Source organism: Galeopterus variegatus, unplaced genomic scaffold, assembly GCF_000696425.1.
Source record: "Galeopterus variegatus unplaced genomic scaffold, G_variegatus-3.0.2 Scaffold4192, whole genome shotgun sequence".
Lineage (NCBI taxonomy): Eukaryota > Metazoa > Chordata > Mammalia > Dermoptera > Cynocephalidae > Galeopterus > Galeopterus variegatus.
In genome coordinates this window covers 103847-127154 of record NW_007730303.1, presented here as the reverse complement: position 1 = coordinate 127154, position 23308 = coordinate 103847, and positions in this window count along the sequence as shown.

Here is a 23308-nt window from a genome sequence, read left to right as displayed (position 1 = left end):
TCAGCCTTTTAACACCAAGGAAGGTTCATCAAACCTGAGAAATAGCAGTGAATATAGAGGGACATTGCTCAGGACCCCAAAGGGTATCATCCCTCTGAAGGCATGAGAAACAGAAGTGGCATTAGCTTCTGTTTGATAAATTTACATACTTTGATAATATCTGAGGCTATCTGTGAAATATAGCAGCAGAAATACCCTTTTCTCTGTGCCAACTATTGGGCTCTGTCATCTATCTGTTGGCAATTACAGCATAGCAAAGTGCCACGAGGCTCAGTCTCCTGAAACGATACCATTTATTGTTTCTCAAGATTTTGTACATCAGCTGGATGCTGCTTCTGTCCTGGCTGGCTTGGCTGAGTCTAGATGGCCCAGGATGGCCTTACTGACAAGGCTGGGTCCTCAGCTGGGAGGCTGGAGTCTGCTCCATGTGCTCTCTCATCCTCCAGGAGGCTAGCCTGAGCTTATTCACATGGAGGCACAAAGGTTCCCAGAAACTAGAAGGTACAAGCCCACCTCACAAGCACTTTTCAAGCCTCTGCTTGCATCATGTTTGTTAATGTCTTTTTGGTCAAAGAAAGTCACATGGTTGGTGACTAGTCCAGGGTCACTTGGGAGGAACTTACCCAAGGACATACCTACAGGGAGGCACGATTCCCTGGAGGACATTTGTATAACAATCTACCCCAAGTTGCCCCAGATGTGTGGTCCTGGGTACCATAAACCAGCAAAATACATCTCTTCTTTTGAATGGGATGTAGAGAACACTGAAATAGTACCTTAAGCCAAGTAATTTCACTTATTAGCAATATTTCATAATATGACTTCAGTAACCATTACCTATGAAAAAAGATACCTTTGAAGCAAGGCTATAAAATATAAAATTTACATACAATGATCTGATTCAGGTCATACATTTAATTTCCTTATATTTTATTCTCTAATCAAATCCCTGTTTTGCCCCCTTAAGTTTTCTTTTTAAAAAAAAATTTTTTTTTTAATTTTTATTTTTTAAAAGATGACCAGTAAGGGGATCTTAACCTTTGACTTGGTGTTGTCAGCATCACGCTCTCCCAAGTGAGTGAACCTGCCATCCATATATAGGGATCCGAACCCGTGGCCTTGGTGTTATCAGTACCACACTCTCCCGAGTGAGCCACGGGCCGGCCCCTTATCCCCTTACGTTTTCTATCAGTTATTCAGCAAACATCTTTTTTCAGTACCTATCACATATAAGCCATTGCAGAAACCAAAAAATGAGTAAGAGATGTGATCTCTACCCCTTTGGGAGAGAGAATATTTGTAGTCAGATCACTGTAACACTTGCCATAAGAGAGGGGGAAAAACATTATGGGAGCAGGAGACATAGAAAAGTCCAAACAAGCTCAAGATCAGGTTCTGCGTATACCCAAAAATACCGCCCTGTTGTAGCTTAATGGAATCCTCAAGCGGTTTCCATCTAGTTCCAATCTGGCCATGTGCAGAGCTTTACCATTAGGCCACCACCATCTTATTGACTTCTGAGTGTCCTGTACTATTAATCAGGGGGATGCCCACTGGGATGGCTGCATGTGGGGCTGGGCAGTGTGTCAGGGCACGAATGAACATTGCTTCTGCTGGACAATTCACCAGTGATACGCTGCCCCCCTCCTTGACTAGTGGTGCTTGTGACCTGCCAGGTCCTCTGCAATTCTTGTCTGAGTGGGTTCTCCTTCCAAATCTGTGAATCTTTTATCTATTCTGGAGGTGGGATAAACTAGCTCTGCAAATGTGCGTTCAAATCTGTCTGCCTCACACTTAAACCAATGGCATTTGAACATCGTAACCGAGCATTTGCCCTATGCTTCCATCTCTGCAGTGGCTCTCTTCCACCAAGCAGTAGGTGAGCCATGTCTAGCCATCCTAGGAAAAAGGTTTTCAGAGCTCACTGGAAGGAATTTGATAAGCATAGCAGTAAGGGTTAGGGGAGAAGCACACCATTCAAAATGTGATTCCACCCACCCCACTGAATCTACCATGGATCCTTGCATCCGGTGACACTTGTTTGGGTGACAGGTGGAACGTAAGCTGGGCCTCGGGAGGATGAGAGGCATGGCGGACATGGGCAAGGCACTGAGGAGGATGTGCAACACAAACCACCCAGCAGCTTCCAGCACGCCCTTCACTGGCAACATGGTGGCTCTTTGTCACTAACTTAATTCTGGAAGTCAGAGGCAGGGCTTTTGGGTATTTGAGCCTCCTCTTTCTGTTGTGTACAATCCATCTTCTTAATGATTGGCCATTCTCCATTAAAGCCCAGCTTGTGGTAATTCATGCCACTCGAAAAGCAAAACCTCTTGATCCTTCCTCTTTGCTTGTCTCCTCCTCACTGAATCTTAGACGGGAAGAAAAATAATAGCAAGTGTCCCCCCCGGATCCAGTGACCGTCAGTGCCCTGGCAAAGGAGGGCCTGAAGCATTAATATGTGACCCACCTTCTTGCTTTCCACACTCCTCTGTCTAACCGGAGCTATTTAATCTCACTTGAAAGACAATGGGAAACTGACATCCCTGGATTGTGTTTCTGCTAAATCTGTCAGACACCATTTGCTGTCAGAAAACCACACTGACTTAATTCTTACCCAGAAAAACTTCCTCCTGTTTCTCATAACCCAAAGAGAAATAAAGTAAAAAACACGCTGTGCACAATTAAATAGCACAAATTTCTCTACGTATGCTGGGCTAATTGTCTTTGACCAGCTTCCTCTTCGGCTTCCCCAGAAGCCACCCACACCCCGCCCTGACTGAGAAAATTCCAGGTGTTTGCTCCAGTTAGATCAACCAGAGACCAGTGCTTGATCTCCAACTCTTTCTCCAGGGTGCCAATGACAAGAATGCTCTGCTTGCCCATTGGCAGGAATGAGCACCACAGCATGACATGTGTCCCACAGCAACACAACACCACTGACCTAAATACCTGCACAGGGATACCGTGCCTTCCCACTCGTGAGTAGTGGGGATTCTTCCAAGCCAGTGGGTGGAGCCATTATGGCTTGGCCTCTCAGGCTGCCAGCCCAGAGCCAGTCTTCTTAGCAGATATAGAGATCATGGTTGAATGTTCAGTCTTCAGGTTTGGACACACACAGGTACACAGAGCCTCTCAATTCATCCTCTACAGGAGAAGCATTCTCCAACAGCATGCCCCTCTGCTAGAATGGCTTCTAAGGTCTTTGCTAAGACAAGGGGCTCTGGTATCAAAGCCCACATCCTTGTCTGTGTCCTGGGCTTTTATCTCAGATCAGATTCTGCAGGCTGATCTGTTCTCTCATCCCATTGTTTATCTCTACAGCAAAAAGCATCTACCATGGACTCTCCCTGTGTCCTGCCTTGGCTTTGCCATTAAAAGCATAGATTAGATAGTCAGAGAGAGAGAGAGAGAGAGAGAGAGAGAGATATCATCAGTCACAAATTCCATGAGCAATAAATGCTAACATATGCCAGTTTTTATACAGAGCTGGCTGTGGGCCATGTCTGATGCTTAATATTTATTTAGTGCCCATAATTGACGAGGCCCCTTCTGACCCTCTTGTGGAACAACCCTCAGTAGGGATAGAAACTGCTTTCCTAAGGGAGTAAGGCTCCTTCACTGTGAGGCTGTGAAGGGAATCTTAAAGCCAGAAGGAATTTTATTACCGTATTTCATCAAATTGAAGGTGCCTTGTGATCTTACAATCTCATATTGATGCACCATTATTTTTTGGACCTAAGAAAGAAAGACTCAACCATTGATTGTAAAGTGCATGGACTCTATGACACAACTCGATTTTAGAGATCTTAAAATATGACAAAATGTGCATCTTAGAATTAATAAATGTGCTTTTTATATTTGGCTTTGCCCCTGACATTGACATGGAAACTCTAAACCAGCGGGGCTAGGATGCTGTGTCCTTACAGAAGATTCTAAGGCAGAGGTTGCCTACGTCCCCACAAACCATTGTTGTATTTAAATCATCCTTATTCTCAAAAAGTCCTTCTTCCTGCCTGGCCAAATTCTCTATTACCTTAATTTATACTTGTTTGATCTTCCACTTCCCTGGAAATAAGCTAGACTTCTCCTTCCTTATTTTAAATAAAATTCTGTATTTGTTTAAAGACAATAATAAAGCATTCCAGTCTTTTCTATTATAAGTCAAAAAACCTCATTCCTTTTTATCAAAGTATGACTCATACATACAAAAAAGGAACAAACACTGGTGCACAGCTCAGTAATTTTTACAAAGTGAACACATCTGGGGAATCATCACAGTGACAGAAAAAAGTACAAACCTTCCCCATACCTTGCCCCCTTCACTCCCACCCTCAAGTTAACCATTCTGACTTTGATCAGAACCAGAGCTTTGTTTTGCTTGTTTTGAGCCGTACATAAAGGACAGCGTGCGGTCCACACTCTCTGCATACGGTCTCTTTGCTCAGCACTATGCACACCAGCTTGCAGCGTGTGGTGGTACCCTGCTCCCTTTCATGGCTGCTACACATTTATCCATTTTACTCTTGATGGACATTCGGGTTGTTTCCCATCAATGCCTATTCCAAATAATGCCGTCTTGGGTATTCTTATACATGCCTTCCAGGACACATAGGTGCACATTCCTGTTGGGAATATACATAAAGTTCGAATCCCTTGCTCATAAGGCATCATATTTTCAGCTTTTGTACTGACTGCTCAAAAGCTTTCCAATGTAGCTGTGCCAATTCTTCCTCCCTCAAACAATGAATAAGCATTCCAGCTGCTCCAAATCCTTATCAACACTCCATAGTGTCTACCTCATTTTAGCCATTCTGGTGAGTGATATCTCACTGTAGCTTTAATTTGCATTTCCCTGATAATTCATGATCTTGAGAACCTTTTCATATATTTGTTGGCCATTGGATATTTTCTTTAGTGAAGGACCTGGTCAAGTCTCCAGCCTTTAAAAAACTGGGATGTTTGTTCTTACTGATTTTTAGAAATTCTTTAAATATTCTGGATACTGCATACAAATCCTTTGTTAAATACATATATACACACATATATATAGTCTATTATCTAATATATACATATATACATTATCTTCTGACCATCTGTGGCTCATATTTTCATTATTTCACAAGGTGTTTTTTGAAGAGCAAGAGTACTTAATTTAAATTTAATTTTGAAATTATTTGACTCAGCACTTTTTGACTTTATGGTTAGTGTTTTATGTTTTCCCTACCCCACTATCATGAAAGTTTCCCCATGTCATCTTCTGAAACCTTGTTGGTTTGGCTTTTATATTAAGGTCTATGGTCCACCTGGAATTAAATTCAGGGGTAAATTTCCCACTGTCTCAGGACCAGTTTCTCCCCATGTTGTTGCTGTGGCCCCTTTCTGTTCACCAGGTGACTATACATGTGGATCTGTATCTGAGCTGTCTGTTCTATCCTTGCACCAATTCCACAGTCTTGATTACTTTAGCTTTTCTACTTTAATTAATAAAAAAATTAAAATTTTACATTATTAAATTGTTACCCATGTGATTCATCCCCAAGATAGTATTGTCTTGGTCAAAAGAACACAGTCCATTGAAACTAAAGAAATTTCAAATTAATTCAACATTATGTGAATTTCTTAAACACTATTTCTTGAGCATCTTTCCCTTTCCCCTTAGTCCACTCCCCTTCCATATTAGAAACAAATAAATAAACAAAAAAAAAAAATTGAAGAGCTTCCCTGGAGGTTGGGAGACAGGAAGAAAAAGTCAGCAAGTCCCTAATCTTTTCCACTGACCAGGGAAGAGAAAAAAGCCAGAAAGACCCACTGTTACTCATTCATTTTTATTTTGTTTGCTTTTAAACTTATAGAAGCCATAAAAACATTTCATAAATTTCTGTAGGTGGAAGGTGGGAAGATGACCTATATTAACTCAACAATTATAAATTTGATGCATTTCTGCCTGGTCTTTATTTCACATGTATATTCAGTCATTGCTTTTTAATTTGACATAAGCATTATAACACGTTTTGCATTATTGCAACTTCTTCATAACTTTCATTTTAAATAAATACAATATTTGATTGAATATACTACCAAAATTTACTTAATCTTTTCCCTACCATCAAACTTTTAGGTTGCTTCTGATCTTCCTTAGCACAGTTAATACTGCAATGAACATCTTCAAGTATATAGTTATTTCTCTTCTATTATGGGTTGAATTGTGTCCCAGTAAAGTTTAATGTGTTGGAGGCTTGGTCCCCATTTGCACAGTGTTAAAAGGGTGGGAAATCCTATTATGGTAATTGAATGGTGGGGCCTTGAAGAGGTGATTAGGTTGTGAGGACCATGCCCAAGTGAGTGAATTAATTCATTTGATGGTTTAATGGAGGTCATGGGCATGGTTCTGAGGACTTCAAAAGGAGAGTGTGTGAGGAGCTCTCTCTCTGCTCCTCGATTCTCACCATGTGACACTCTGCAATGCTGTAAAGTCACCTCACCAAATGTGTTCTCTGGACTTTGGACTTCCCAATCTCTGAAACTATAAGCAATAAATTTTATTTTCTTATGAATTACCCTGTTCTGGGTATTTTGTTATAAGCAACAGAAACAGACTAATACACCTTCTGTTGAATTCTTTTTTTTTTTTGTCTTTTTTGTGACCGGTAAGGGGGTTGCAACCCTCGACATGGTGTCATCCGCACAGTGCTCAGCCAGTGAGCGCACCAGCCATCCCTATATAGGATCCGAACCCACAGCAGGAGCACCGCTGTGCTCCCAGCACCGCACTCTCCCGAGTGCGCCAAGGGGTCAGCCCATTGAATTCTTTTTTTCTCAGTGGATTCTACTAGTTTACATGACCACTTGAAATATTCAGTTTCAATATATAAATTGTGAAATTGATTTACATGTTAGAAAAGGTTGAATATTTCTCAATGCATTTTCTAGTTACATCTCCCCTTTTTTGTCCTTTGCACATTCATACAGCAAGTTCTTCATATTTTTCTTATCAACTTGTATGACACCTCTTTGATGAAAAAGAATAGTAGTTATTTGTCTTTTATTAGACCTTGTGCCTCTTCAGATCAGGTACAAAGTGGAATTCACCGTCACATTGTCAGTGGTTGGCACATGACTAGCACATAGCATACGCTCTACCAATATTTGCTGAGTGAATGAAGTCATGTTTGTTTCAAGTATTCCTCCCCATATATTGTTGCCATCTGTGCCTTGCTCATGGAAGGAATTATTAAATGTTGATTGTTTATTATAATAATGATGACATATGGTATATTTATTTTTAGTGGCATCTGTTATAAATAAGAGTCCCCAATTTGGTTATTTTAGTCTTATGGATTGTTTTTTCTGAGGCCATCCCACTCATTCTTGATGTTAATAAAAATTCCTCTATAAGATTAATGTAGTAAAAATACGGCAACTTTAAAGAGAATTCCCTGACATTGCTTTAACTCATCAATACACAGCTATTCATGCTCAACAATTATTTTGCATTTCAGCAATACTGAATGCACTAACTCTCTCTTGCTTCATGGCCTTTGAACATGCTGTTCTCCACCATTTCTGCCACCCCTGCCCCACCTCCACCCCCTAACTGGATTATCCTCAATAGCTTCAGATCCCCAGTTTGGCAAACATCTGCCTGGCCTGGCTCTCCCACGGGTTGGTTGGAGTATTCGTCCGCTACTTCCTCCTAACACCCAAAACGGATCCCCTGTATGCATAGCACTTTGCATAAAGTATTAAAATTGTCTGCAGGGATTGCGTCTGGTTCATTCTTGGGCTGAATCTTCTCCCTGAATCTATCACAATCCCTGGGACATAAAGCAATCAAAGATTTATTGTTGACTAAATGAAAATAATTGAAATAAACTTCATGTCCACCAACCCTCTGTAGCTCAAATGATGAATAAATTTGTTGGACTTAGAAAGGAGACACAGACCCAGCTCTCCATTCTCTACCACCCCGGCCTATAGGTGAGCCCTGCTCTCTCTCCCCTGGGACCCAGAAGAAAATTTAGGTTTCTAAGCCTAGGTACTCTATGGCAGTGCTTCTCAACTAGCAGCGATGTATACCCTCCAGGGTTTATTTGCCAATGTCTGGAGACATTTTTGGTTTCCATAACTGGGGGGAGGAAGTGCTACTAGTATCTGGCGGGTGGAGGCCAGGGATACAGCTAACATCCTACAGTACCCAGGACAGCCCCCACCGCAAAGGACCATCAGGCCCAAATGTCACAGTGCTGAGCTGGGAAACTGCTCTATGAAATCCTTCCCAATTAGTTCATCCCTCACCCCTCTGCCCACCACTCAGCAGTTTCCATGTCCCTGGAAGCCCGAATGACAGGCAGACTGTTCTGCAGGGGTGACCAGGCACCCCTGGATGCAGCCATGGGCCCTGGCTCCTCCAGCATCAGCTGTGCTGTAGTCAGAATGGTGTGCACACTCCTTTTATGCAAAGAAACCTCAACAACCCTTCAGATATCTACTTGACATAAAATTATTTAATTTACATGAGCAAGCACATAGTTTCATACATATTCCTCATTGCCACAAATTAAGTAGCAATATTGGAAAGCCTCACATGAAATATTGAAAATATAATTTTATTTCAAAATGCTCTATGCAATGGTCCTCCACAGGAGACACAGAGGGAATGGCATAGCCTGGGACCTGTCCAGCAGCTCCAAGAACTGTCGGGTGAGCATGCAGCTAGACGTCGCTGCAGACTTTAATGTTTTTAAAATACAAGTCTGAGCATGCCCCTCCCTGCTCAGAACCTTCCCTGGGCTCCTGGGCTCCTGACTTTACCTTGAGTAAAAGCCGAAAGCCTGAGCATGGCCACAGGGCACCCCCACCCCGTGATGTCATCCTAACCATCCCTTGTTCTTTGCTCCTGACTGGCCTGCAAGTTGTTCTCAAATTCCCCACGCATGTCCTGGCCTCAGGGTGTGGTCCTCTCCAGATTTCTACATAGTTCACTTCCTACTGTCACTCAGGCCTCTCAATGTCCCTTTATCCAAGAGGCCTTCTCTGACCACCTATAGAAGGTAGTTGCACGACTCAGTTACATTGTCTTATTTTTCTTTGCAGAGCTCACCACCACCTGACACTTTGTGTCTTTCTCTGTCTGTCTCCCCAGGTTGAATGAGAGCTTCTTGTGGCAGAGTCTTTGATTGTTCAAGGTTGTCATCCCAGCCCCTAGAACAGTTTTTAGAACATAGTGGATATTTAATAAATATTTGTTGAATGAATGACTCCACCATTTCATTTTGGTAGACACCTACCCCCACAATGCAAAGAGATGAGGAAATCATCTGGTCAACCCAGCAAGGACGTACTGAAATCTTCCTCATGTTTTGTGAGTGCTAGCACCGGAGGATGATTATAAGATAATATCACATGTTCCTTTTTTTGTTTTGTTTTCTATTAAGAGTTCTCACCAGAAACTGCCTCTGGCTAACCTAAGCCAATGGGATTTTGGGAGCTGACAGGATTGCTAAGACTGAAAACCAGAGTTGGAACCTGGCAGGAACTAAGTGGGCACTTGGGAAGTAAACAGCAGAGAGTTAAGAATGGATCCTAGCCAGAAAGACAGTCAGGATAAGAACACTGAGCCAAACAACAACCGGTGAGTGTTTATTTTCTCCTTACATTACTCATTCCAGGGTCAAAGTCCCGGGAAAGAGCAGCCAGCAGGTCACCTTTGGGACTTGTGCTGAGTGTATGCAGCAGGAAGAGGAAAGGCCTGGCAGAAAGTCTGCTTAAGCTTCCACCATGGGTGACAGGCACCCGTGTTTGTTCCATCAGGGCTGCATGTAGTGGGTTAAGGCCTAGAAAGAACTCGGCAAGCTGGTAGGAAATGGAAATGGGTCCTGGGCAGCCAAAGGTGGACAAATATCCACTCTGCCCTTGCCCTGCAGGAGCTGGCAGGTGAATATTCAATCACAACTTAAGGCCAGGTTTGCCAACCCAATGACCACGCCAATGCAGGGAGCTGGGGGGCTCTGAGGAGGGTGCCTGATGGGACCCTAGGATTCCCCTGACACTCTTCCTGCCTAAGCAAATGCTCATGTGTCATTTTCCTGCCAGCCTCAGGGCCCAACCCAGAATAGGCATTCAGAGAATGTCTCGGAGCCCGAGCCAGAGCATCAACCCCTATTGTGCAACCCACATGTCACTCTCCTGCAAGGTGCTCATCCTGCCAAGGGCAAGCACGTTTGCAGAACTTGCAGAAACAGCTCGTTTCTCTAATATTAACAACTCAACTAACTCTTACAAGCACTATAGATGCCTAAGAAGTGGAAACAGTATGAACTGTCTTACCTGCTATTATCTTAACCGTAATTGCACTACCATCTTTATGAATCTTATATGTAATAGATGAGGTCAATAACCCTTCTTTAACTGTTAAAACTATAGGTCACCAGTGATACTGAAGCTGTGAATATACAGACTATGAAGATCTAAAGTGTGCCTCTTATATAATTCCCACTACAGATCTTAAACCAGGGGACTTCAGCTGCTAGAAGTTGACAGTCGAGTAGTTGAGGATGCTAAGAGGCCTCAGGAAAGAAAATAGCTCAACCCAGGAACCCAGTGTTACTTCCCAAACTGGCATGACCAAGGGACATTTTTATAAAATATAACAAATATTGAGCATCCTGCTTAACTTGTATCCAATGGGACATCCTTTGGGAAACATGATCCAGAGTAGAGTGTTCTTTTGGGGTGTGCCCCGCCAGCCACCCTTTTCACATCCGAATGCTTCCACCACATCCTGAGAAACAGGAGAGATTCAGAGTACAGAGGTGCGGGGGAAGCAGAGCTGGATAGAGCCAGCACACTCTTTTTAAGTTGGCTAAATTCGTTTGGGTGATTCCTGCATTTTCCTAAAGGTATCAAAGCTTCAAAAGGGGCAAATAGGTGGGAACATGGAAATTAACTTGAGGACTGAAATCCAATCACTTCATTCCTTTACATAGTTCAACAGAATTTTTATTGCAATCTTTAATTCCTTCAGTGGATGGTTTTGAGATCGGAGACCTTCCACAGAATGGTGGATTCTTTTGCAATATGTGGGAAGACCTCAGGCACCTTTCTGTTCTCGGTAAGTAACCCACTCTCCTCCAGACTGAAGAGGGACTGTCACAGAAGGTGGACCATTAGGTCATCCGCTCTGTTCTTCCCCTTGGGGTGGGCAAATTCTGGAGGGGGAGGGGTCTTTCCTTTATTGTGACTTGCATCTCTATTGCCCTATGAAGATCATTTGCCTCCCAGAACCACAGTTGTCCTGGTGAGGAGGGAGGGAAAGAGGTCACCTGGCTGGTTAATTGCTGACTGCAGCAGCTTTAATTAAGCTCAGGGGTGCCAGATGCTTGAGGTCAGTTCAGGAACCGATGAACCTCCTACCTTGCCTTGCATGTGAAGGACTCATTACTGCGATGACAAAATCTTACCCTGGCTTTAGATATGCTCTTCCAACTTAAGAAAGGATTATTGCATCTTTGATATCACAGTTAAAATGGATCAGTAGGGAGAAGTAATGATTGATCCTTGAACTATTGTGCTGATCTGTTAAAAGTGCTAAAATATGCCTTGAGCAGAAACACTGAATCACAGGGATCAATAAACCAAGCTGTATTGGTGCAATTGCTGCAGGCTTCCCAGGTAGGCTGGTGCTGGCAATTAAAAGAAACAGGGTGACTTTAAAACTGCTTCACCAGGAACATGTAACCTTGATTTTTTTTAAGTGAAAGTGTAACTGCCCTTGGGACTGTCAAAACTTCTAACCTCTTCTCTCTGACTGTCTGCAAGGACATTTCCATCCACAGCTACCTTAGCTGCCATGAAAAGGCCATCTTGCTAAACTTAAATAAGGCTTGGTGAAACTGGGTTAGCCATATAGAATCAGTGATTTTTTTTTTGATAATGGAGATAACTGGTTATTTTAATTTCTAACGAATAGTTCCACCTTAACATGCCTCATGGACACTTAAGAAAACCTCACCCTGTTCCATGTTGGTGAAACAACATTACATTGACATCTGATTTACCAGGAGGGAGACCTCCAAGGAAACCTGCAAGGTAGCAAACTTCTTGTTTGTGTCTATGTGGTTCATACCTCCAGTCCGGGGGGGGCGGGGGGGGGGAGGAGATGAGGCAAGGGGCAGAGGGAGACCCACCATCCATGGAAAATACTTATAGTTCATTCCTACCTTCTGGCAGTTGAAAGTAAAGAGGGTACATTAATGGGCTGAGGCTGTGTACCTTCACTTCTCTTGCAACCCCTGCAAAGAGGAAACCAGATCCCAGCTGCTTGGCAGAGCCCACATGTCAAGCTGAATATACCTGGTTTACTTCTCAACATGCCGGGCCAGTTTTTTCTAAATATAAGAAAACTTGTATGTTTCCTCTATCAAAAATAGCAAGTGTCCCTTGAAAAAATGCATGGAATTATGCCCATTTATAAAGCACAAGCTTGTTCTTATCACAAAGATGGTTCCTGTGGTGCAGTGTGTGAAAGCACCTTCCTCTGGCAGTGGAGGGGCCTGGATACCAGCCCCGCCGGCTTGGCTCACTCATCTGTTCTGTGGCTCAGTTTTCTTATTGGTCGAATAGGACAAGGAGGTCTCTAAAAGTCTCTTTGGCTTTGACATTCTTGAGATCTCCAAATGTCTATCTGCTGTTGCAAATTCAAAATGCCAGGCCTTTGTCTTATTTATTTATGTATTTTCAAGGTCTTTCTCAAAGTTGGCACCCATTAGATATTGAGTGGATGGATGGAGCTGGTGGTTGAATACAACGTTTGTCACTATTTCACTGGTTCTTTATTTGTGGAGAATTCCAGGACTCACAATGAGCTGGAGCTTTGACGGTCACTGGGCACCTGGAGTAAAGCCCGGGGAGGGGAGCTGACCCTGCTGGAGGTCTCCCAGCCTCCAGGACACAGCATGCCTCTCAGGAAACTGGTCTGCCTCTCAGCAGTGTGGACAGTTCGATAACTAATTTGGGGCTGGTTTTGCTGAGTGGACATTTCTAAACACTTGGCAGTTGCTGCTCCTGACTTGGGCATCTCCTCGGCCACTAGCAGGCCTGCCTGTCCTTCATCCAGTCCCTCAGCTTCTCCAGGGACCAGCTTAGCCACCCGCCACTCACTCTCCACCTTTCTCACAGGCAGGAGTGCATGTGGGGGTGCCAGTGCATTACAGAGGGGCTGGGCTCTGGGCTGTGACTGCCTCGTTCCTTTCAAAACCACACTGTCTTCAGGGGTCCCCCACCACCACCACCATGCAGGTGGACATCTGCTCTGCCCGTGGCACTCCCTGGCCTCTGGAGAGAACTCTGAATGGCCCTTCTATAATAAGCTGGGGTCTTAATAGGACTCCTTGTGACATTGCCAATGTACAAATTAAGATTCCAAACACACGCCAGTGTTCCGTACAATTACGTTCTCATCGGGATGGGAAGCACAAGCAGCCTTCAGATGTGGCATTTAGGGCCCTAACTGCTCATGAATGATGAAGGCTGATTTCTGCAGCATTAATCTACCGTCATTGACCTCTTCCTGCATTAATTGTAAAGGGTGAAAACTTTTATGACGACAGCTTCTTAAATGCTAATTCCATCTTTTCGGTGAGGGGACAAGCAGCCCAGCTCGTCCCACCTAACAGAATGGCAAAGGCGGACTCTTTCCCACACAGATTTCTCATGAGCAATGTCCGATGGACACATCCAAATGACGGGCCAACAGCTGCTCAGAGACTGTCTCTTCGGCACCCTGGACAAGACCCCTGCCTAGTGCACTGCACATCTCGATTATCAAGAAATGCCCGTGCAGAGGCAAATGGCAGGTGTGAAAAGCAAGGGAGACGGAGCTTCCAGCTGCCTGACAGGTGCGGACATCTGAAGGGCTCCATTCCGTATGCAATGGCTTGAAAGGGGGAAAGTTTTCGAAATGATTTTAAATACCACATGTTTAAAATTTTAGTTAAACTTATCAAAGCACGGATGCTCACAAGGGATGAGAAACCACTGCCGGAAGCTGGGCTTATAAATAATATGGCTATGAGTGCTTTGTATTCCGTGTGGGTCCAACATCCCTCCCCATTAATAAATCCACATACTTGGTATTCGGGAAAGACAGCAGCCACCAAGCCTGCAAAACACTGTCCAGGGACAGGTCCAGGCGGAGCCGGGCTTGATGGATGTCAGCAGCAAGGACAGGTGAGCATGGGCAGGGGGTCTTCAGATCCCAGGGGTCACCCATGCACTTCACACAGACACGCCCTCCTTCTGCATTCACCAGCTTCTCTTTTAACTTGCAAATACACCTCAGAGTCTTACCCTACATTTACTATAGGACATCGTTCACATTTCTCTCCTCTTAAAATACAGGTAATAAAAATAGTGACTGCCTGTGTTAGCACTATGTGCAAGGCGCTGTGCCAGCATGACCTTATTTAATTCTCACAGTGTCCCTATGATGCAGGGACCATCACTGCCCTATTTTAATAACAAGAAATCAGAGGGCAGAGAGCTTAAGTCCCTGGCACCCTCACACCAACCTGTGATTCCGCATTTATGTTGAAGACCTTCATTCAGCAAAACTTACCCAGACCCTACTCTACTGAGTCCAGAGGATGCTGCATGAAGAGGACACAGGGTGGGCCCAGTGTAGGGGTTGGGGTGGGGAGGCAGAGGAGGAGGAAGAGGTGACCGCCCCTGAAGAGATGGCCCAGGCAGGGCTCTGAGAAGCAGCAGAGGGACCCCAGACTTGGAGATGGTGGGAGCTGAAAGTGGGGGCAAGAGCACAGGGGGAGGGTAAGGAAGGAAGGAAGAAGACAGAGCCCTGTGCGTGTCTGGTCTGAAGTTGACAATTACCATGAGTGACCACCCCACCGCCACCCCTCATGCTCTCTGACACTCTGAAGCCCCCCAGCAATAGGGTGGCAGTGGGCTTGCAAGCAGGCACTCCAGTGGCAGACTAAACATAAGACCCCAAGCCATGAAACTACTAGAGGAAAACATAGGGGACATACTTCAGGACACGGGGCAAGGCAAAGACTTTATGAAGTGGACCTCAAAAGCACAGGTGACAAAAGCAAAAATAAACAAATGGGATGATATCAGACTAAAAAGCTTCTGCACAGCAAAGGAAACAATCAGCAGAATGAAGAGACAATGTGCAGAATGGGAGAAAATATCTGCAGAGTATACATGGGACAAGGGATTAATATCCAGAATATACAAGGAACTCAAACAACTCGACAGCAACAGAAGACGTACAAATGGCCAACAGGTACATGAAAATGCTCAACATCACTAATAATTAGGGAAATGCAAAACAAAACCACAGTGACATATCATCTCACCTTCGTTAGAATGGCTGTTATCAAAAATACAGAAAATAATAAATGCTGGCAAGGATGATGAGAAAAGGGAATTCACACAGGATTGGGGAGGGTATAAACTAGCACAGCCATTAAGAAAACAGTATAAAGGCTCCTCAAAAAACCAAAAACAGAACTGCCATATAAGCCAGCAATCCCACTACTGGGTATATATTCAAAGGAAAGGAAGTCAGTGTATCAAAGAAATATTTGCATTCCAGTGTTTATTGCAGCACTGAATAGTGAATACAATAGCTAAGATATGGAATCAGCCTAAGTGCAGTACATATACACAATGGAATACTATTCAGCCATAAAAAAGAACGAAATCCTGTCATTTGCAGCAACATGGATGAGCTTAGAGGACATGTTAAGTGAAGTGAGCCAGGAACAGAAAGAGAAATGCCACCTGTTCTCACTCTTACGTGCAAGCCAAAAAAGTTGATCTCATAGAAGTAGAAAGTAGAATGGTGGTTATAGAGGCTGGATGGAGAGGGTGTGGATAGTGAAGGGAAGGTTAGCAGATACCAAATGACAGCCAGATAGGAGGAGAAAGATCTAGTGTTCCGTAGCACTGTAGGGTGACTATAACAATCAACAGTTTATTGCAGTTTTAATTAGCTAGAAGAAAGGATTTTGAATGTTTCCAATACAGAGAAATGATAAACGTGTAAGGTTAAAAAAATCAGTAGTTGCCAGGATTTCAGGGGAGGGAAAAAGAGAGAGAGAGGGATGCATATAGAGAGCACGGAGGATTTTTAGGGCAACGAGACTATTCTGTATGACACTGTAATGGTGAATATATATGATATTATGCATTAATGCATTATGTGTTGTGCATTTAGAACTGTACTACACAAAGAGGGAATCCCCATGTAAAATTGAGTTAATAGTAATATATCAACGTTGGTTCGTAATTGTAACAAACGTACCACAGTAATGTAAGACATTAGTAAAAGGAGGAATCGTGTGTGTGTTAGGGGCGGTGAGTGAACTATCTGTACTGTTCAATTTCTCTGTAAACTGAAAACTGTTATAAAAATAAAGTCTATTGCTTTAAAAAATAAAAATTGATCATTAGGATTAGTCACTGGGCTGGCTGGTAAGCTCAATTGGTTAGAGCAGCCCTTATAACACCAAACTCAAGGGTTAGGATCCCCATACCAGCCAGCCACCAGAAAAAAAAAAGAACATTGTAGAATTAGTCACTAACCATCAGGGAAATGCAAATCAAAACTACAATGAGACCTCACCTCACACCTGCTAGGAAGACTATTATCAAAAAAAAAAACCAAAAGCAAACAATGAACGTTAGCTGGGCTGTGGAGAAACTGGAACCCGTGTACACCGCTGGTGGGTATGTGCAATGGTGCAGCCACTGTGGAAAACAATATGGAGGTCGCTTTAAAAATTAAAACTAGAACTACCATATGATCCAGCAATTCTACTTCTGGGTATCTTCCCAAATAATTGAAATCAGAATCTCAAAGAGATGTTTGCACTGCCATGTTCATTGCAGCATTATTCACAACAACCAAGGTATGGAATCAACCTACGTGCTGATGGTTGGATGGATAAAGAAAATGTGTATATATGCACCAAATGGACATGCTTCAGCCTTAAAAAAGAAGGGAATCCTAGCATTCGCCACCTGGATGAACCCTGGAGACATTTTGCTAAGTGAAATAAGCCAGACACAAAAGGACAAAAACTGTGTGAGTCTACATACATGAGGCACCCAGAACAGTCAGATTCGTAGGATCATAGAGTGGAGTGGCGGTCCCCAGGGGCTGGGGGTGAGGGACAGTGGGAGGTGCTGATCCACAAGCACGGAGTTTCAGTCAAGCAAGATGAATAAGCCCTAGAAATCTGCTGCTCCACAACATTGTACCTATAGTCAAAAATAATACACTGTGACTTTCAAAAATCTATTGAGGGTAGATCTCATGTTGTGTTCTTACCACGATTTAAAAAAAAAAAAGAAAGATTAGGGTTAGTGTTTTGTATCTGTTATTACTACTCCTCATAAAAACAGTGCAAGTAGGTACATTACACATTACAAATTGTGAAAATGAATCTCAGAGGTCAAGTAAGTTGTCCAAAGTCACAGAATGGACAATGCAAGAATTGGGATTGTCCAGAGCCTCCTGTTTACACTCTGATTCCCAATCTTGCCTCCAAGGGCAGAGACGATCCTTTGACACAATTTTAATCCATGGTCAGTGCACCCCAAGCTCAGAATCCACATTCCCAAACCTCACCACATGGCGTAGCTTTCTGGAAGGGAAGCTCCTGACCTCCAGCATTGCCTGGTTTCAGAGCTGTCCATGAGCAGGGCTCTCCCAGCCTCTCCAGGCTGCTGCCTGTCTCGATCTTTAATCACCCTCCTAGATTGTCTCCAAAGTCCCATAAAAAGAACAAATCAAACTTAAGCACAAGTAAGGCATTAGAGAAAGCCACATTCAGAGTTGAGTAGGTAGCTGGACTCCTGCCAGCACCGGCATGAAGTATCTAAAAGAAACTGTAAGCTAAGGGTCATTAAAAGAAAGCTGTTTAATACTAGGAAAGGAAGAACATTTTACAAGCACAGTTCTGTTATATACTGTTGCTTCATCCCATCTTCCAGTTAAAATCCAGAGGAAATCTCAACCCCTTTCCACTCAAGGTGGGACAGGGAGGGCAGGAACCAGCCCTCCCCCCACTGGAAGAGTCTGCAGCATCAGCTCTGGCTTAAAGACAGCAGATAATCACATTCATGGGAGCCATAAAATAAAGTAGGCTCGGGATTTAGGAACTCGAGTGCAGATCAATAAGGAAGTGGGGGATTTCTCTGGGTTAAAGCGGACCGCCTACAGTGATAACCTGCTCGTTCCATGTGGCACCCGGTTAACTATGTGAAGTCTCAATGTTCAAAGAGAAAGCGATCAATTTTTATGCAAATGGTCTGAACTCTCCTTCCCATCCTGTGGACAATAGTCCTAAAATCACACTGTGACACATGGTTGGACCTCGCTAACTCCTCAGGGGAGAGGGCCACCTGTGCACCAGTGCCCACTGGCCCCCTTGAGCAAGAGCACCTCCACTTTTATCTTCTTTATAAATTGGCATCCTGTGAGATTCCATTTTAAGAAAGACTTTCATTTAAAAATAACATAAACTACTTTGGGGAAACAGCCCTCTGTGATCCGTACTCACCCCAAATGGTCAAGATAGCTTGTGAAAAACAAAAACATCACAGCTGAATCTTCCAAAATATTATTCAGGAGCTCTCGCCCTCAACGAAGAAGTCAGATGGCAGCGTTGTCAAATACCAGTTTAAGGGGGGAATGTTCCAGAAGGTTCTATAATCCTAAGGCCTCCTCCAATGCCCAAGTTAGGCAAGTGACACGAAGCCAAGGCTCTTTCAAGAACAATGGCACCTTTGAACAGGAAGCCAGACCTTACCTGTCTCCTGCTCGAACACAGGAGTAGTTTGCATCAGGACACATGACATCCTTGCACCCCACTGGAAGCTGGATCAGGTCGTCGGCCTTAATTTTCTGTTTCTGGAGATGCTGACCTGTGGAGCTCATTACAAGCTCTGCCTGAGCCAGCGTGGGCTTCCCCACCTACTGCACTGCAGCACCGGGAGCCCAGGGCACGTTATCAGCCCGCAGCCACACAGAGACCGGGAGAGACCCGCTCGCAGCAAACCGGAGAGAAGGAAGCAGGTCAGGAGATGATTTGCACAGAGAAGATGCTTTGCCAGAATGATCTATGGCCAACACTGTGGTACTTCTACCAAGATGTAACATAAGTGGTGAAGAGTCACAGGAATGTAAGGAGAGGACAGACGGTGGGGTCTTGTGTGGCAATTGCTTTACTCAGAGTGTCCTGTCCCCTCTGCCTCGGCCACCGTTCAGCTGCCAGATAAACAGTCCTTTTGTGCTGGGAGGCTGGGCGTTAACATGACCACTATATTAAATAACATGATAAGCTTCAAAAATACATTTAATTTTGGGTGTCACTTTCAATTTATATTGCCTTTGTTTATATACTTTTTTCTTTTTAAAAATCCTTTCCTTCGATGGCCAGCTAAGCAAAAGTAACTGTGAAAAAAAACCACTTTAACTCATAACCCAGTCTATTCTCTCCATGCCTTATTAACAATATTTCACCCAAACAAGCAGCATTCTGCACAGCAGGGACCACAAGAGTTTGGGAACGTGCCTTCTATTCGCAGCCTCTCTGCAGTAGTATACAGACCGCAGAAGGAGCGGGTGACGCCCGGCGATTATTTATAAGTGTTATTTTTCTCCCGGGGNCAGAGTGTCCTGTCCCCTCTGCCTCGGCCACCGTTCAGCTGCCAGATAAACAGTCCTTTTGTGCTGGGAGGCTGGACATTAACATGACCACTATATTAAATAACATGATAAGCTTCAAAAATACATTTAATTTTGTGTGTCACTTTCAATTTATATTGCCTTTGTTTATATACTTTTTTCTTTTTAAAAATCCTTTCCTTTGATGGCCAGCTAAGCAAAAGTAACTGTAAAAAATACCACTTTAACTCATAACCCAGTCTATTCTCTCCATGCCTTATTAACAATATTTCACCCAAACAAGCAGCATTCTGCACAGCAGGGACCACAAGAGTTTGGGAACGTGCCTTCTATTCGCAGCCTCTCTGCAGTAGTATACAGACCGCAGAAGGAGCGGGTGACGCCCGGCGATTATTTATAAGTGTTATTTTTCTCCCGGGGCGGGGGGGGCCTCTTGATATACAACTAACAATTAGTAAGAAAGCAGAAACAAATAAACCTCTTTATTTAAAGCCTCCTAAAATCACACCAAAAATAACGTATAAGCCCATCTTGGACTTCTGCAGAGGCCAGGACAAGAGAGGCTGATGAAGTCAGAGGAAGACGATTGGGGAGACCGAGGTCAGGAGGGAGGGTGGGTCAACCCACAGCTGTGGAAGAACAGAACGCAGAGAAGGGACACGCACACGGTACCAGCCTTTTGGTACCAGCCATGGTGATTCCTGATTCCCTGTCTACATGGCCCTGCAGACTCCACTGGGGCCTAAGCTCCTGCCTCGAATCAGCCAGCTCATCCCCCAAACAGCTGTTTACGGGGTGCCTGGGCTTGGCGCTGAGGCTGGCACACAAGATCAGCCAGCAGCCCTACTCTGGTGGGGCTGACAGTCTGTGTGGCGAGTAGGTACTCAGCAATACAAACCCATATGATATGAGGACTGCGAGGAGTGCAACCACAGGCAGGAGGGGGGCTCTGAGCGGTCGTGATATCAGGATGGTGTCCTGGGGACATGTGGATGATGGTTTATAGGATGGGCCAGGGTTACACAGGAGAAAGGGAGCTGTTGGCAGAGCTCAGGCCAGGATAGCAAGCTATGTGGGGACTCACGGCAGGAGGCACACGGTGGCAGGGGTGGAGCAGGCAGAGAGGGAGGGGAGGGTGATGGAGCATTGGGTCCAGGGCCTCCGGGTCCTTCTGGTCCACACAACAGCTTGATTTTATTCCAAAAGCAATTGGAAGGCATGGAGGGGCTTAAAGGGGGGAGTGACATGGCCTGAGCACTACCCTCTGGCTGCAGGGGAGGCCAGAATGAGATAGGCAGAGTTGGGCAATTGCAGGAGTCCAGGCCACGTGACAGCAGGGATGGGGAGAAGAGGCTGGATCCTGGAGACGACAAGGACGTAAATCACAGGGACTTGACCAAGGACTCGACATGGGAGTGGGGGGAGGCAGAATGATTCCTAGGTTTCCAGCTTAGCCACCAAATGGGCGGTGGTGCCATTCTGAGGAGGAACAGAAGTCCTGAGCTTAGAGCCATGTCACCGGTCCTCCCTGCCCGCCTCGGGCCCAGTCTGCAACTCAGGTTTCTGCCTTGCTCTGGGAGGTGAGCTCATGACTTGGACCCGATTCCTCTGCCTGATGCTGGGGCCTCGGGTGCTCTGGGGTGGGGCTTGTTGCGAGCTGGGGTCCCATGTGGGACCACCCATAGCCTGTTTCCCCACATGCCCCCACTCTACGTCCCCAGGCAATGGGACGTGCCTCCGTCTGAGGGCCCTGTGTCCTCTTGCTGCACAGCCTGACACTGACCCCTTGCCTGGCTGGTGTCCACACCCGGCCCCCGCCACACTTGCTCCCTTGGCCTCCCCTGCCCCGAGGGGTGCGTTGGTCCCTGGTCCCAGCCCATCCCGTTCTGCCTAAGTTCTCCTAATAAGCGCATTGGACTGATCACCCTGGTGTGTCATGCTTCTTTCTTTGGGATCTCAACCGGCTCCCCCTTGGGACAGCTTGGGGCACTCCCAGCCATGGGTTTGGTGGGATGAAACTCTTCGGATCAGGACACCGATGCCCGGAGGAGCCTGCCCTGGCACCTGTGGTGATGTAGAAGGCTCATGTGCTCTGGGGGCAACGAACTGAAGTTATGGGCAGGTCTCCTCGCTGCACCCTTCTAAATACAAGACTTAGTGGCCCTCGTGGACTGTCCACCCACGTCTACCCCAGCACTGGATTCCTCTGATCCAGACGAGGTCCTGTCGCAGCTCCCTCAGTGCACAGAGGCAGGAACTGAGCTTTTGTGCCTTTGAGAGGAAGAGGTAAAATGTGGCCGGGTGCATTTCTTTCTGAAGCAAAGCTACGCAGACGGGGAAATCTGCGGCTGAGCTATTTGTGTAGTACATTATTCCACCAATTATTTTTTAAATTAGATTATGTACCAGGTGATGAGCAAGGATGAAGCTAGAGGCAGAAACTCATACAAGAAGGGAAAAATATGCTTATGGCCCTATTTATAGGTGGTTGCAGCAAAATCAAGGGTCAAGGCTTGGGCAGCCTCTAAGCGGAATTCAGAAAGGGACATGAGCCCAGTGGATCTTCATAAGAGAGCAAACAGGGACTGTCAAGGGTTAGTCTATTTTCTATCCAATAATGTCCTACCCATGTAGGCACAATAGACCCAGGTGTGTCTCTTTATGTCTTCTGCAGAGAGCGGGGATGCATGGTCAGAAAAGAAATGCTGCCCCTTCCCACCTCCTCTTGCAGAGCAGGGTGGATGCTGGACAGAGGAAGCCCCGAGCAGACCCCATATGAGCCTCTGTCCCTCTGACAAAGGAAGCTGAGTAATAGGTCAGGAGCCTGTTACTCAAAGCACTAGAAAGAGTCTTGGAAAAACCCAAAGGCATGTCAGGAAAACCTAACCCTAACCCCAATCCTCCACCACGGCCATACGATCCCGCTCCGGCCCTGCTTTGCAGGCTTGCCTGGGACGGTCAAGGGAGAGCCCCTGATGCAGGAATGGCTCCAAGCGGCTCCTTTGCATAGATTGTGTCGTTGCATCTACTGAACAACGTCTCCATGCCAGTCCCTGACTTGGAAATATAGAGGGAGTAAAACAAGGTCCCTGCCCCCAGAGCCCAGTATAAGTGCACAAGGTAAATTAGGCAACGCTGGAAGGACTGTGATCATGCAGCAAACGAAATGCCCTGAAGCGATGGGGTGGGGTGGGGCAGGTTGAATTAAGGAAGCTTCTGACAAAAGGAAGGGTTTAAGCTGCAGAAATATATAGAAGGGGTTTCAGACAGAAGAGCCTCCACAGGCAAGTGTTTAGTACAGGTGTTTGCACAGGAAGGTAACTGGAGAAATATCTAGAAGGATAAACAAGGGTCAGAAGGGAAGCACACTGAGTGCTGTGCCAAGGAATTTAAACTTTGTGCTCTGGGGACTGACATGATCTTTCAGCAAAGAAGTTGCATTGATTAAAGATACTCAAATTGTTCATTAGGTGAATTCTCCCCATGAGCAGGGAGAGATCTGGGAGAACGAGGCAGAGGGCATGGGGTGAGATCAAAACAGCTTCTGTATCAAAAAATAATCCTCGTGTTTCAACTCCAACAACTAGAGAC